This window comes from Urocampus carinirostris, chromosome 5, assembly GCF_059441175.1.
Source record: "Urocampus carinirostris isolate Australia breed hairy pipefish chromosome 5, RoL_Ucar_1.0, whole genome shotgun sequence".
In the NCBI taxonomy this organism is placed as follows: Eukaryota; Metazoa; Chordata; class Actinopteri; order Syngnathiformes; family Syngnathidae; genus Urocampus; species Urocampus carinirostris.
Window position 1 is genome coordinate 10,943,370 of NC_142353.1, and position 13,279 is coordinate 10,956,648.

General features: G+C 36.1%; 1 protein-coding gene and 4 non-coding genes across 8 annotated transcripts in view; 4 read left to right on the forward strand and 1 right to left on the reverse strand.

Annotated features, from left to right (window-relative positions):
• The window catches only part of rasgef1ba (RasGEF domain family, member 1Ba), a 46,706-nt gene that overhangs the window by 30,297 nt on the left and 3,130 nt on the right, over positions 1-13,279 (reverse strand). Inside the window, exon 1 of one of the 4 annotated variants that reach the window (XM_088335689.1) lies at positions 1,224-1,420. The exons of 2 other annotated variants lie outside the window; for them this stretch is intronic. The gene's annotated coding sequence lies outside the window, so the exon portion shown is untranslated. Of the gene's footprint in view, positions 1-1,223; positions 1,421-13,279 lie in introns of those variants that run through there. One more of the 4 variants, XM_088335688.1, reaches the window with a different exon arrangement.
• On the forward strand, positions 3,972-4,043 carry trnac-gca (transfer RNA cysteine (anticodon GCA)). The gene has a single exon. It is a non-coding gene; the product is annotated as a tRNA-Cys (tRNA).
• On the forward strand, positions 4,155-4,226 carry trnaw-cca (transfer RNA tryptophan (anticodon CCA)). Its single transcript has one exon. It is a non-coding gene; the product is annotated as a tRNA-Trp (tRNA).
• trnaw-cca (transfer RNA tryptophan (anticodon CCA)) lies at positions 6,497-6,568 on the forward strand. Its single transcript has one exon. It is a non-coding gene; the product is annotated as a tRNA-Trp (tRNA).
• trnac-gca (transfer RNA cysteine (anticodon GCA)) lies at positions 7,858-7,929 on the forward strand. The gene has a single exon. It is a non-coding gene; the product is annotated as a tRNA-Cys (tRNA).

Here is a 13,279-nt window from a genome sequence, read left to right on the forward strand (position 1 = left end):
CCCATGACGTGAACTGTGAATATTTTCAAAAAAAATAATTTGATATTTGGAATAAAAAAAAAAAACATGCAACTGAAGCCTGTTGCACACTAACCATATAAAAGCATGCAAAAACGAGTCCAATTCAAGGGGACCTAAGAGATTAACTGGAGGTGGCAGGAATCCTCTTAGCCAGAAGGCGTGCATGCATGCGTGTCTCCAAACAAACTGAAGCATTATTCAATAAAATAGTAGAGGTGTGAAATCAAAGTCAAATTTATTGCGTTTACGTTGGAATATTATGCGCTAACGAAAGATCATATCATTACAATAGTCCTTATTGTCAATGATTACTACAGAGTGAACATTGTTTACAACCAGATTAGACATGGCACTCCGGGAGAAACATAGAATAAAATATTTTAAAAAGAAAACAAGACAGAAAAAATGAATATTAGGAAATGTATAGGCAGCCTGGCTTAAATGGCATGTACAGAAGAAATTTTGCAATGGCATTAGCAGCAACATTATGCAAAGATAGGCGTAAATATCAATATAAATGTATGATTTTCTCCATATAGTCAATAGATAGATAGACTGCTATAATGAATGGGTGAATACACTTTCCTCTCTAATGTAATAAATTGGTTATATGTCTTGCTTTATTTTGGTGATTTGTGATATTTTCCTCCTTTATTTTCTTAATTTTACCCATAATGATTAGTTTAATTTTGTTTACTTTTTCTTCACATTTATTTATTTAATTTATTATATATATATATATATATATATATATATATATATATATATAATTCTCAATTTATTTTACTGCAGACAATATTTTCCCCCTATATTTTGTTAATTTTACCCATTGTTTTATTTGTATTTTATCTTATTCCCTTCACTCTTTTAATACCCATTTTTTCTGAACAATTATTATTTTTGTTGAAACTATATTTTCTTCCTGTCTTTTGTTGAATTTAACTGTTTTTCCTCACTGGGTTTTTTTTAACTTTTATTTTGTTTACATCTTTTTGTTGCTTTTCTTGCACTCTCTCCTTTTATTTCTTTTTGAATTATTTTTAATTTATTTTATGATCTTATTATCTTGTATTTCTTTTTGTCATTTGTATTATGAGCTTATTCATTTTATTTCAGTGCAGTTATTTTTTGCAAGAATGAAATATACGTCTTTTTCATTTACTCCAAATTATTTTTAGCTCACACATTTGTAATCAATTTACCTGTGCTTCAGGTGTGCCTCCGTTCTGGAAGTAATCCTTTCCAATTATTTTGTCCACCTCAAACGCAACAAAAACCAAAACAATATCCAGACAAACAGCGACGTGATCACCGAGTAGAAGCCGCGTAAAGGTGCTTATTGTCCGGCGTGCTGACTACAAGGAGTCGCTCTGAGCTTCCAAGCCTGGCGCGAGGACACAGTGCTATAAGGAGGAAGTCGACAGCCAATCAGGAAAGAGGCTCGCCTTCAATACACGCCCCCTGCTTCCTCTTGCTTTCTGCTACTTTTTTATTTATTTTCTGTTGTTTCACGAAGTACTTTCTATTTTGTTAAAAAAAAACATATAAAAGTAATCATTTTTTCCCACACTTTTGACGGCGTTTCTGGTTCCAGTAACAGGGTAATCTAACCAGAGGTGGATAATAAATCATTGGTCTGTGCAGCCCTTTGAGACTCAAAATGTACTCAAGTTAAATTACTGTTACTTCAGAATAACATTACTCAAGTAGAAGTAAAAGTATTCATCCAAATACTTACTTGGTTAAAGGGAAAAAAGTTTTAAGTGAAAAAATTACTTAAGTTAACCGTAGCAACCTAGTATTTAGTGATTTCTTAAAAACAACCAGTTCATCAAATTACCAAAGTCCATCCAATCAACAAAAATTACATTTTTTAAAAGTAGATCAAAATAATCAACGTAAATTCAAGTGCTTTCACAAACAATAAAATAGAAATAGTATAAATCAAATAAATACATTAGGCACATGTAGCACATTTAAAGCCCCGATACTTATCTTAAGAGACTCTGCAAGCAGTACAACATGCTAGCCCATGAACCCGAACAAAGGAGACCTTGCATATTGTAGCTGTTGTTTCGCACCCTTTTTAAGAGGAACATGCTTTTGATGTGAGGTGAGGGGTGCTCCTCCTCTTCTGTGTTTTCATAGTCGGTATTACTAAGCGACATTTTCGATCTGTTTCATCCGTAAACAATTTTTATCCCCGCTGAAGTTAAATATGGTCACGTGACGAGGCTGCTACGTTTGATTGGTTAAACATGGTAGAGCCTGGCAAATGTCTTCGTCATAATATATTTGCCTTGGCGGAGACAGACATACACGTACTTACGTGGGATGGATTTATTAAGTAACGTAATAAAGACTTCAGTGTTGCCTAACATAACGGAGTAAAAGTATAGGTATTTCAAAATACTCCTAGAAGAACAAAATTTCCCAAAACGTACTTAAGTAAATGAAACGGAGTAAATGTACTTTGTTACTACCCACCTCCAACTAAAAACTGTTGTACGCCGTTGCCGTTACTGACTGCCAGAAGTGGTGCAATTTATGTACATTTTTATGTGTTTGCGTAGGTTTTTGTGTGTGTTTACGCATGTTCGAATGTGTTTTTACATTCGTTTTTGTGTGTATTTCCCTATATCTTGTGTGGGTTTTTTTGTGTTTACGTACGGTTTTGTGCATGTTTACGCATATTTTTATGTACATTTTTATGTACATTTTAATAAATATTTTTGTGTATGTTTGTGTGTGTTTAAATAAGTTTTCGTGCGTGTTTATGTACACACATATTGTTATTTTATTTTATTTATACTGTTTATATGTGTTGTATTTAAGTGTAGAATAAATCTGTTGCTGGTGAGGTGCTATAAATATCACAAGGTTCTATAACACAACAATCTGGGTGTTCTCTATTCAACTGACTCAAATACTGCTCAGAAAATGTCAAATTATTTGATTTTTTCATCTTTGTGTTGCAGAGATAGTTACTTTCCCTGTTAACTACTTTTAATATAGATTGATTCAGTTAATAACCCAGATACTTTTTGGAAGAAGTTGTTAGTAACTATTACTTATTATTTTTTTAAGAAACGTGCCCAACAATGCTTTTGGATATATAGTTTTTCTTTTAAATGTTTTTTCCTACTGGTATGAGTTTGTTCTTTGTAAAAAAAAAAAAAAAAAAAAAAAAACACACACACTTGTTTCTGAAAGTGTTCATTATCAAGACAATAATACGACGCAGTGAGGAAGTGCACAAACAATCAGAAGAGAGGCTCTCCACCTTGTTCTGCGCAGGTCGGGATGGCTTTTCTTATTCTTAAAAAATGACATTGATGAAATGAATCGTTCTTACAAAATAAAGACTTCAGCATTCAAAATAAATTTAAACCCGTGAACTAGGGTGCTATGAACAGCAGGTCGACAGCCAATCAAAAGAGAGTCTTGCCTCCAAGACGTGCCCCTCCCCTGTCCCTTGTGTGTTTTCACTATTTTGAATTTTCGTAAAAAAAAAAAAAAAATTCTTTTTGAAAATATTGATTAATAAAATAAAAACTTTACCAATAAATCTCGACCGATAAACTACGGAAATGTAAGGAGGAAGTTGACAGCCAATCAGAAGAGAGGCTCGCACCTAGACGCGCCCACTCTTCTCGTTTCTGCGTTATTTTTTCTTTTCATGCCAGTCTTTGTTTCGTAAAAATATAAAAATATATTTCTGAAGGTGTTCAAACATAAATAAAACATGTAGATAATATCTAGACACATAAAGACATAAAACACTAAAAGGCTCACTAAAAATAAATTAATAAAATGTAGCATGGCATGTATGTAAAATGATGAATAAAAAATAAAGGAAACTTAAGAATAGAGAAAAAGACATTCGTAGGGCGCATCCTTTCACCGCCTCGCTGGTCACTGAATGCAACCTATCTTGTATTAGATGTTGTGGGGGTGTAGCTCAGTGGTAGAGCATTTGACTGCAGATCAAGAGGTCTCTGGTTCAATTCCGGATGCCCCCTAAGTCCTTTAGACAAAAAAATATAAACTGCTGGGATTCGCATTTTTATCATTCGCTCGTGTGAACTGGTCATACTCGTTTAAAATTCAAGACTACTGCGTTCAATCGCATCGACTCTGTGGCGCAACGGTAGCGCGTCTGACTCCAGATCAGAAGGTTGCGTGTTCAAATCACGTCAGGGTCATCATGTTTTTTTTTAATGTTCTTTCAACACAGCAACTTATCTCCGGTTTAAAAGAAAACTGCCCGCAGACATTTTGCGCAAAACAAGTGAAACTGCATTTCCCCCCTAGCTGTTATTGTTTCCAAGGTCGAGGTGCTCTAGAGAAAAGCACGAAAAACCACAACAGCTGAATCTAAAGATTTTCAAAATATTTCACTCAATTCATCCGTGATCCTTGACGAGGAGACAATGAAATATAATGCAAGAACACTAGCTCTAACGTAACAAAACTTTAAATAAACGACAAAGGGTATATACTCGGGGGATGTATTATGGATAGGACATGGACGAGAGAGCGAAGACGACAAGACTGCCAAACGCTAGATGGTTCATATTTGAGGGGGGAGAATTCATCCATTCAGTGTTACAAAAAAAGGCTTTCAAATGAATCCTGCTGCAATGACCAAATAACCAAATGAGTCTTTTTCCTAAAAATGGAAGCAATTTTTTTGTATTTCAATTAGTTTAATTTGATATTTTTAAGGTGTTTGGGGTATTTAAAATTAGTTTTTTTAAGAAAATGTTTCAACTGTATTAATTAATATTATTTATCAAAGAAATATTTTCATTTTAATCTATTTTTTACATTTGTACATGAAGTATATTTTTGATTTATTGTTAAAAATATGATATTTAATAATAAACATTAGATTTATAAAACTAAAAGAAGCTATTTTATTCATTGTTTTATTATTACATTATATTTTTTTCATTTCAATACTCATAATTCTGAAATACTTGTATTTAGGCATAAATATATTTTTTACAATGTTTTTTAATATTTATTTTTTAATAGTAAGAAATTATCTAATGTGTCTAGTTTTAATAAAATGCGTTTTTATATTTTTATCATTTCTATTTTAATATTTTATCAAAATGTAACTTTGTATTTACAATTCATTATTAATTATTTTTATTTTAAATCTTTGTGCTGGTTTTTTTTTAGCTTTTAACATACATCGAATGATGAAATCTGGACACACCATCGGTGATGTTACCTGTGGTCACAGAGTGTTTCGGGTCTTTCAAACATCATACGCTCTCTACCAGGGTACCCAGCTGGGGTTGATAAGACCCCAACTTGTGTCCAGGTAGCGCTACCTCACCCACGGTGGACTTCTCAACCAGAGCCACCTTGAGGCAACCTCTGCTGCCTCTGTGACCTCATCAATGGACCTTTGCTCTGTGGCCTCTGTGATGCCCGAGATGTTGTAAGCCCTGCAGAGAGACTGGCCAGCGAACCCTCTGTATCCCACCTGGATAGGCTCACATCGTGCTTTCCACCCGTTGCTCCGGCACTCCTCCACTAGCTCAGCATATCTTGTCCCCTTCTTTCATTGGCCCCCTAGACTCGGTTCTCCCTTGGTACAGTAAGTTCCAGGAAAACGTTCAGCTTGGAGGCCTCAGAGATAAGCAGCACATCGGGCCTCAGTGTTGTGGTGGCAATTGATTCTGGGAATTACATTTGCTTCCCCGGGTCAACCTTTATCTCCCAGTCTTGTGCCGTAGCTAGCAAGCCAGGTGACTTAGCTCTGGCAGCTGTTGGTGGCTTCTCCCCAGCCCGGACGAAAGCGATTGAGTTCTTCATTGGGCAGATACGCTTGTATTGGCAAATCCAACAGCTGGGGGTGTTGGCTATGGCCTTCAGGACATGGTCATCGAACCAACGGTATAGCGCCCCTCGCCCAGGGCTTTCGAACAGCAGCTGAGGATATGCTCACATAAGATATTTTTTCATATTTGATTATTAAAGTAAGTAGAGAGATGTGATAACTTTTTGTTAGCAGGACAATATGATAAAGTCCTACGCATCGCTAATAAAAATTAAAAATAAATCAATAAAATGCCGCAAAGCATGTATGAATATGACAAATTAAGAATAGAGAAACAATGTTTACAAGTTGTAGGAAGTGTCCTTTCACCCCCTATTGACATATTAATTTGGGTGTATAGCTCAGTGGTAGAGCATTTGACTGCAGATCAAGAGGTCTCTGGCTCAATTCCAGATGCCCCCTTAAGTCTTTAAACAATGAATAAACACCAGAAAGTGGGAGGACATTTGAGTCTCTCTTTTATTATTTTGAGTGCATTCCATTTTGTGTATCTGTCTGGGCCTGTGGAAACCACTTCCTCCAGTCAAATACCTGACACAGCCGAATCAATATCCACTGACTCTGTGGTGAAGCGGTGCCACTAGTCCAAGATCTGACACAGTCACAACTGATTTTACTGACTCTGTGGCGCAACGGTAGCGCGTCTGACTCCAGATCAGAAGGTTGCGTGTTCAAATCACGTCAGGGTCATTATGACTCTTTTTTAATGCTCTTAGGGCACAGCAACTTATCTCCAATTAAAAATGAAACTACCTGCAGCCATTTTGCGCAAAACAAGTGAAACAGCCTATTCCCCCCCTCGCTGGTATCGTTGCTAAGGTTGAGGAGCTCTGGATAAAACCAAGAGACCACAACGGGTCAATATAGAAAGAAAAAAAAATTGAAAGCCCATCACTTCGTTAACATTTGAGATGAGAATTCATCCATTCAGTGTAACATACTAATATTTTGAAATTAATCATGCTGGAATGACCATAGAAAGTTCCAAACAAATGAAATGGAAGCATTTTTTTACATTTCATTTGATTTTGATTTTCATATATTTTTAAGTAGTTAATTAGATTTTTGTTGTTTCTTTTTTGAAGTTTTAACTGTATTAATTAATATAATGTAAGAAAGAAGTCTTTTTATTTTGACTTATTTTGGTCCAGGACAAGTATAGTTTTTTACATTTGTACATTAAGTATATTTTTATTTTTTTTACATATATTTTTTAAAATATATTTAACAGTAAACATTAGAACTATAAAAAGCTATTTTATTAACAGTTATATTATTACATTATAATTATTTCCTTTTTAAATTTGTTTTTCTGAAATTTAGAAATATTTGTATTTAGGCACATATATTTTTCACAATTTGTAACATATTTTTTAATATTTATTTTTGTAATATTAAGAACATATCTGATGTGTCTAGTTTTAATAAAATTTTTATATTTCTATCATTTGTATTATAGTATTTTATTGAATATTTTACTTTGTATTTATAATTCATTATTGATTCTTTTTATTTGAAATATTTGTGCCGTTTTTAAGTCGTTTAATATAAAATATTTTTAACTTTTCATGTTGATCTGGATAAATTGCAAACATTTTTTATCTATTTATATAGCAAATGTTTTTCCATGTAATACATTTTTCCTATTTTAGAACAAAAAATATCATTGTCTCATACTAGTAAAAAATGTTTCAAATAATAAACACATAACATTATTCTTCACATTTTATTAATCAAGTAAGTAGAAGATCTGGTAACTTTAAAACTTAAAATCAGCATAATTTTCTGCCAGCGGGACAATAATATCATAAAATCCTACGTACCTCTTATAAGAAATAAAAATAAATCAATAAAATGCAGCAAGGCATGAATGTAAAAAAAACAAATGGAGAATAAAGAAAAAAACATATTTAGCAGACGTAGGATGCATCCTTTCACCTAGTGCCTGTTGAGGGAATTTGCCTTTACATAATCAATGTGGGGGTATAGCTCAGTGGTAGAGCATTTGACTGCAGATCAAGAGGTCTCTGGTTCAATTCCAGATGCCCCCTAAGTTCTTTAGACAAGACACTGGGAAGACTCTCTTTTAATATTTTGTGTGCATTTCATTTTGTGTATTCTCCATTGGGGCTTGTGGGAACCAGTGCCTCTAGTGCAACATCTGACACAGCAGAATGACTTTCCACAGACTCTGTGGCGTAACGGTAGCACGTCTGACTCGAGATAAGAACATTTAGTGTCTAAATCATGTCAGGGACAAAAGTGCACATTTTGAGGAGTACGGGACTTTTTAACAGAATTTTAGAAGTCGAATAGTGACTAGGATCTGTTTTTCTCGAAGAATTAGAAGTGAAGTAGGCTACAAAATCTCAAGAACACAATTGACATGCCACTATCCAAAGAGATTCCAGGAGAATTTAAAAAGAAATAAGAAATTGAGATCTATCAACCCTGAAAAGGACACAAAGCCATTTCCGAGGCTGTAGGGCTCCAGTGAACAACTGTCAGAGCCATTATCTATAAATGGAGAAAACTGGAAACAGGGGTAAACCTTCCGAGGATTGGTTGACCAACTAAGATTATTCCAAGAATGCGACAACAGGTCATCAAGAAACTTAAAAAACATCGAAGGAATTGCAGTCCTCGCTGGTGTTCATGACTCCAAAATGACAGTGGCCCATGGGAGAGTTCCAGGGCGAAAACCATTGATGTCACCAAAGAACAATAAAGAGTCATCTCACATTTTCCAAAAAGCATCTTGATGATCCTCAAGACTTTTGGAGAGACTGATAAGTCAAAACAAATTTTGGAAGGTGTGCAGCCTATTACATCTGGAGTAAAAAAGGCACCGCATTTGACAAAAAGAATATGATGCCAAGAGTAAAGCATGGTGGTGACAGTTTGATGGTCTGGGATGCTTTGCTTCCTCAGGACCAGGACAACTTGCTGTGGTTGACAGAATCATTAATTCTGGTGTTTACTACAACATCCTAGAGGAAAAATCTGGCTATTGGTTTGTGTCCTTAAAACCGAGCGCTTTTGGATCATGCAACAAGGCAACAATCCAAGACAGCAAGTCCACCTCTGAATTGCTCAAAAAATCAAAATGAAGGTTCAGAGGACTATTCTTTTTTTCACATAGGGCCAGATAGGTTTTGAATTTTTTTTGTACCTTAATTTGTAGAATCAACATTTAAAAAACTGCATTTTGTATTTCCTTGGGTTGTCTCTATGTGATATTAAATTTGGTTTGATGGTCTGAAACTTTTGTGAGTGACAGATGTACAAAAAAGACAGAAATCAGGAACAAGGCAAATACTTTTTCACGTCACTGTCTTCTCACGTGGAATGAAAAATAAAAAGAGAGCCAAGCAACATATTGTTGGAACACTAACCAGCTCTATCTGAACAAATAATGAAAACAGACGAGGCAGGATACACATTCACAACACGTGTGGATTGAACAACTACATCATGTTTGAAAACCAACAACCTCTAACTGAACAAAATATGGAAGGATGGACCACAAGAAATATTCCCACACACATGGACAGAACTACAATGTCATGAAGACAAGACAAATATATATAATGCAGGCACACTAACAAGATGTAACTAAACAAAACATGAAAGGGGACAGCATAGGATGTGTTGGAAAACTAACTAGTTCTAACTGAGAAAAACAGTAAAATAGGAGAACATGAGATATGTAGGAAAAACTAATGGGTTCTAACTGAACAAAACACAAAAAGAATATCATCAGGCAACATACTCACACGTTGATAGTACAGCTACATCATGTTTTGACATCAAAAACCTCTAACTGTACAAAATATGGAAGTAATGCAACCCAAGAAATATTCCCACATGTGGACAGAACTACAATGTCATGTAGACAAGACAACAATTTATAATGCGGGCACAATAACAAGATGTAACTGAACAAAACATAGAAGGAAGACATCGTAGGCTATGTTGGAACACAAAATAGCCATGACTGAACGAAATGTGAAAGGAAAAACTTATGTTGTAGTACCAACTTGTTTAAAGTGAACAGAAAAGAAGACAGGCGGAAACTAGTCATTAAGCCAAAAATGTTGGGACACTAACTATAACTGAACAAAATATGAAAAGAATATGATGGAAAAGCCAGATTCAATTCAGCACCCACCAGAAAAAGATGGAAACTTCCCATTGTAATTATTTTGAGGAACTCTCTAAATATTTGTCTGGACAACATAAAGGAATTTCCATTTTGACTTGTTACTTCCTAATGTTCTGAAAAACAGGAAATAGCCAAAGAAACTAAACATGGAAGTTCTAAATTTACATTCCGGTCCCAGGAACTAGCCAAGTTTGGAGGGGAAAAAAAGTTTTTCTTACATAAGAGCTCTTACGTAAATAAGGAATGTAGGTCAGACCAGACTCGGTCTCTTGCCAGCGGTCACTTGCCCTCGAATATCTTTTTTTAATGTTCTCAGTTTTTCCTGTGTACAGAATGTCCTACAAAACGTTGAAGCATACAACATGAAGAGGAGGCAGATCCTCAAAGGAAGGAGGTCACTAATATCTATAACTTGATTGAGACCAGAACATCTAATATGAATGCCTGGGGGAGAAACCAGGCCTGAACCAAGATGAAGAACAGAGCAAACACAACCCACAACGGGTCAATTTCAAGCATTTCAAAATCCTTCACTCGATTCGTCTGTGATCCTTGACGATGAGACTATGAAACATAATGCAGGTACGCCAACTAGCTCTAAACTTGAAATAAACGACACAGGATTTATACTCACTCTTGGATAGGACAAGAGAGACAAGACGATAAGACCATGAAACATTGTTGGAACACTAAATAGAGAAATAGAGAGACAGAAGGAGAGAAAAGAGAAAATAAAGTGCGAAGGGTATGAAGAGAGAAAGAGAAAAGAGAGAAAACGAAAAAAGGAAGTTAGTGCAAAAGAGGTTAAAAGACACAGAGAGAAAGAGAGAAAGAGCAACAAAGGAAGAGAAAAAGAGAGACAGAGAGTGAAAGAGACAGAGACAGAGTGGGAGAAAAGGGGTGGATTAGAGAGAGAGAGAGAGAGAGAGAGAGAGAGAGAGAGAGAAAGAGAGAGAGAGAGAGAGAGAGAGGGAGAGAGGGAGAGAAATAAATACAAGTACAGTGTCTTTGTGAGAGGCACCTGGCTTTGGCAACATCAAGTTGACATATTTCAACCTGTAGCTTGTTTTTCCCTTGAATGTCTCTGAGTGTTGTCTCGCGGGCTGGATTCAATCCCTTAGCGGGCCTGATCTGGCCTGCGGGCCGCCTGTTTGACACCCGTGATCTAGCACCTTAAAATTTTTTAAAGGTTCAGGTGAAGGTTTTTGTCCTTGTAAAGACTTAAGGACTGGCCATGCTCCTGGTCTTAACTTCTAAGGCAACCTTCTGTGGTGATCTCAAGCCTGGTCCAGGTCCAGTTGCAAACTCGATCTAGGAAGTTCTGTTACAAAACGATAAGCCTGGAGCTTGGTTTTCGGCCCAGGTTTCATGCACTTCGTGAGTTCCCTTAGATTCCTGATGGAGGATTTGGTCCTGGTATAGACTCAAGGTAACCTTTGGTACTGATCTCAGCTTGGTCCTGGTCATAATGTAGATTTGCTAAACCAGAACAAGGTGGACAAGCATCAAGCTTGGTCCTGGGCGCAAGTATTTTGGACACGATCTGCGGCATTGAATCTGCTAGTCTGTTGGTTTAGGTCCAAGTTTTGCTGATTTGGAGTCTTTGAAATGTCCACATGGAAGCTATAAGGTATTGTTTGGTCCCGATCTTAAGCCTGGTTCTTGTCAGGTTACAGACCCATTCAAGGAATGGAAAGGAATCTGTTCCTTGTAAAATCAGAATCAAGAAGATGAGCCTCAGACTTATTTTGGGGGCCAAATTATCACACTTGGTCTGGTGAATTAAAGTCTGTTATCTGTCTTGATGGCCACTTCAGTCCTGGTATAGACTTAAAGCAGGCCTAGCACCTGACCTTAAATTCCTAAACAAATTTTGGATATGATCTTTAGCCCGTTTAAGTTGCAGACTTGATTAGGGAATATCTGTTTCTTGCTTAATCAGAACCAAGTGGATAGGCTTTGAGCTTTCTTTTAGGCCCATGTTTCTTACAGGCCGATTGGCAGCTTTAGTCCTGGTATAAACTTCAAGACAATCTGGTTACTGATCTTAACTTATTAGGTAAAATTTGGTGCTGTTCCTAAACCTGGTCCTGGTAAAGTTGCATACTCGATTAAGAACATGGTCTTGGGCCTGGGTTTCTTGGACTTAAAGACAGTCTTTGCTTCTGACCTTAAATTCTGAGGTAATGTTTGGCGCCTGTCCCAAGCGTGGTCCAGGTACTGGTCTTGTTGTAGACTCAATTAAGGAAATTTTGTTCATATCTAAATCAGGACCAAAAGCCTCCACCTTGAACATTGTTTTAGGTCCAAATTCCGTAGACTTAAAGTCTTGTAAATGTTCTGATGGTGGCTTTGGTCCTTAACTTTAAACCTTAACTTCTAAAGTAACTTTTACTGCTGATCTCAAATCGGGTCCTGGTGTCATTGCAAACTTGATTAAGGAATATCTGATCCTTGCTAAAGTCTGACAAATGTCCAAATGGAGGGTTTGTTTCTGGTACAGACTTAAAGACAGTCCTTTCTCCTAGCCTTGAAATTTGAGGTATGCTTCGGTGCTGATCTCAAGCCTGGTCTAAGTCTCTGGTCTCTGACTTTGGTTGTAGTGGATTTTGGCATGGGAAAGCAAATCCGTCTCCACTCAGCTGATCCTTTGGAAAACCTTCTTACATAAGACGGCATTCTTTCTCTTCGGCCGTTCACATGCTTTACTGTTAAGTGCTGATTGCCAGCAAAGTGGGAGGGGGTCAGGGAAGGGGGGTCTTGTAGACCAGACCAGGTGTCCACAGGGATCTGTCCTCCTTGTGTGGTCTGGATCAGCTTACCAGCAGAAAAAACAGATCAAGGGAGGGGGCGCTGGAGACATTCCTGGATCACTAAAATGTGTGGAAGGGTCAGTGTGGGATATTAAATTGAACAAATTGACATTCAGGGTAGATGCAATAAAATGACAAATTATGAAATTATTTTAGAGGAAATTGGAAAAAAATCCAAAATCTGGGGTTTAACTTTTTATAAACATTTCATTATATTTAAGAAATGTAATTAAAAATTTGAAAATATTTCGTTTAGGAAAATTTACATTATCTTTTTATTTTTATTTAATGTGGGATTAAGAAATACATGTTACAAACATATTTTCTTTTGAATAAATGAATGAATTAATCTAATATTTCTAGTTTATCTTCGGAGATGTGTTTTATTATTATTTTTTTTTAGATCACACAAACACACAGAAG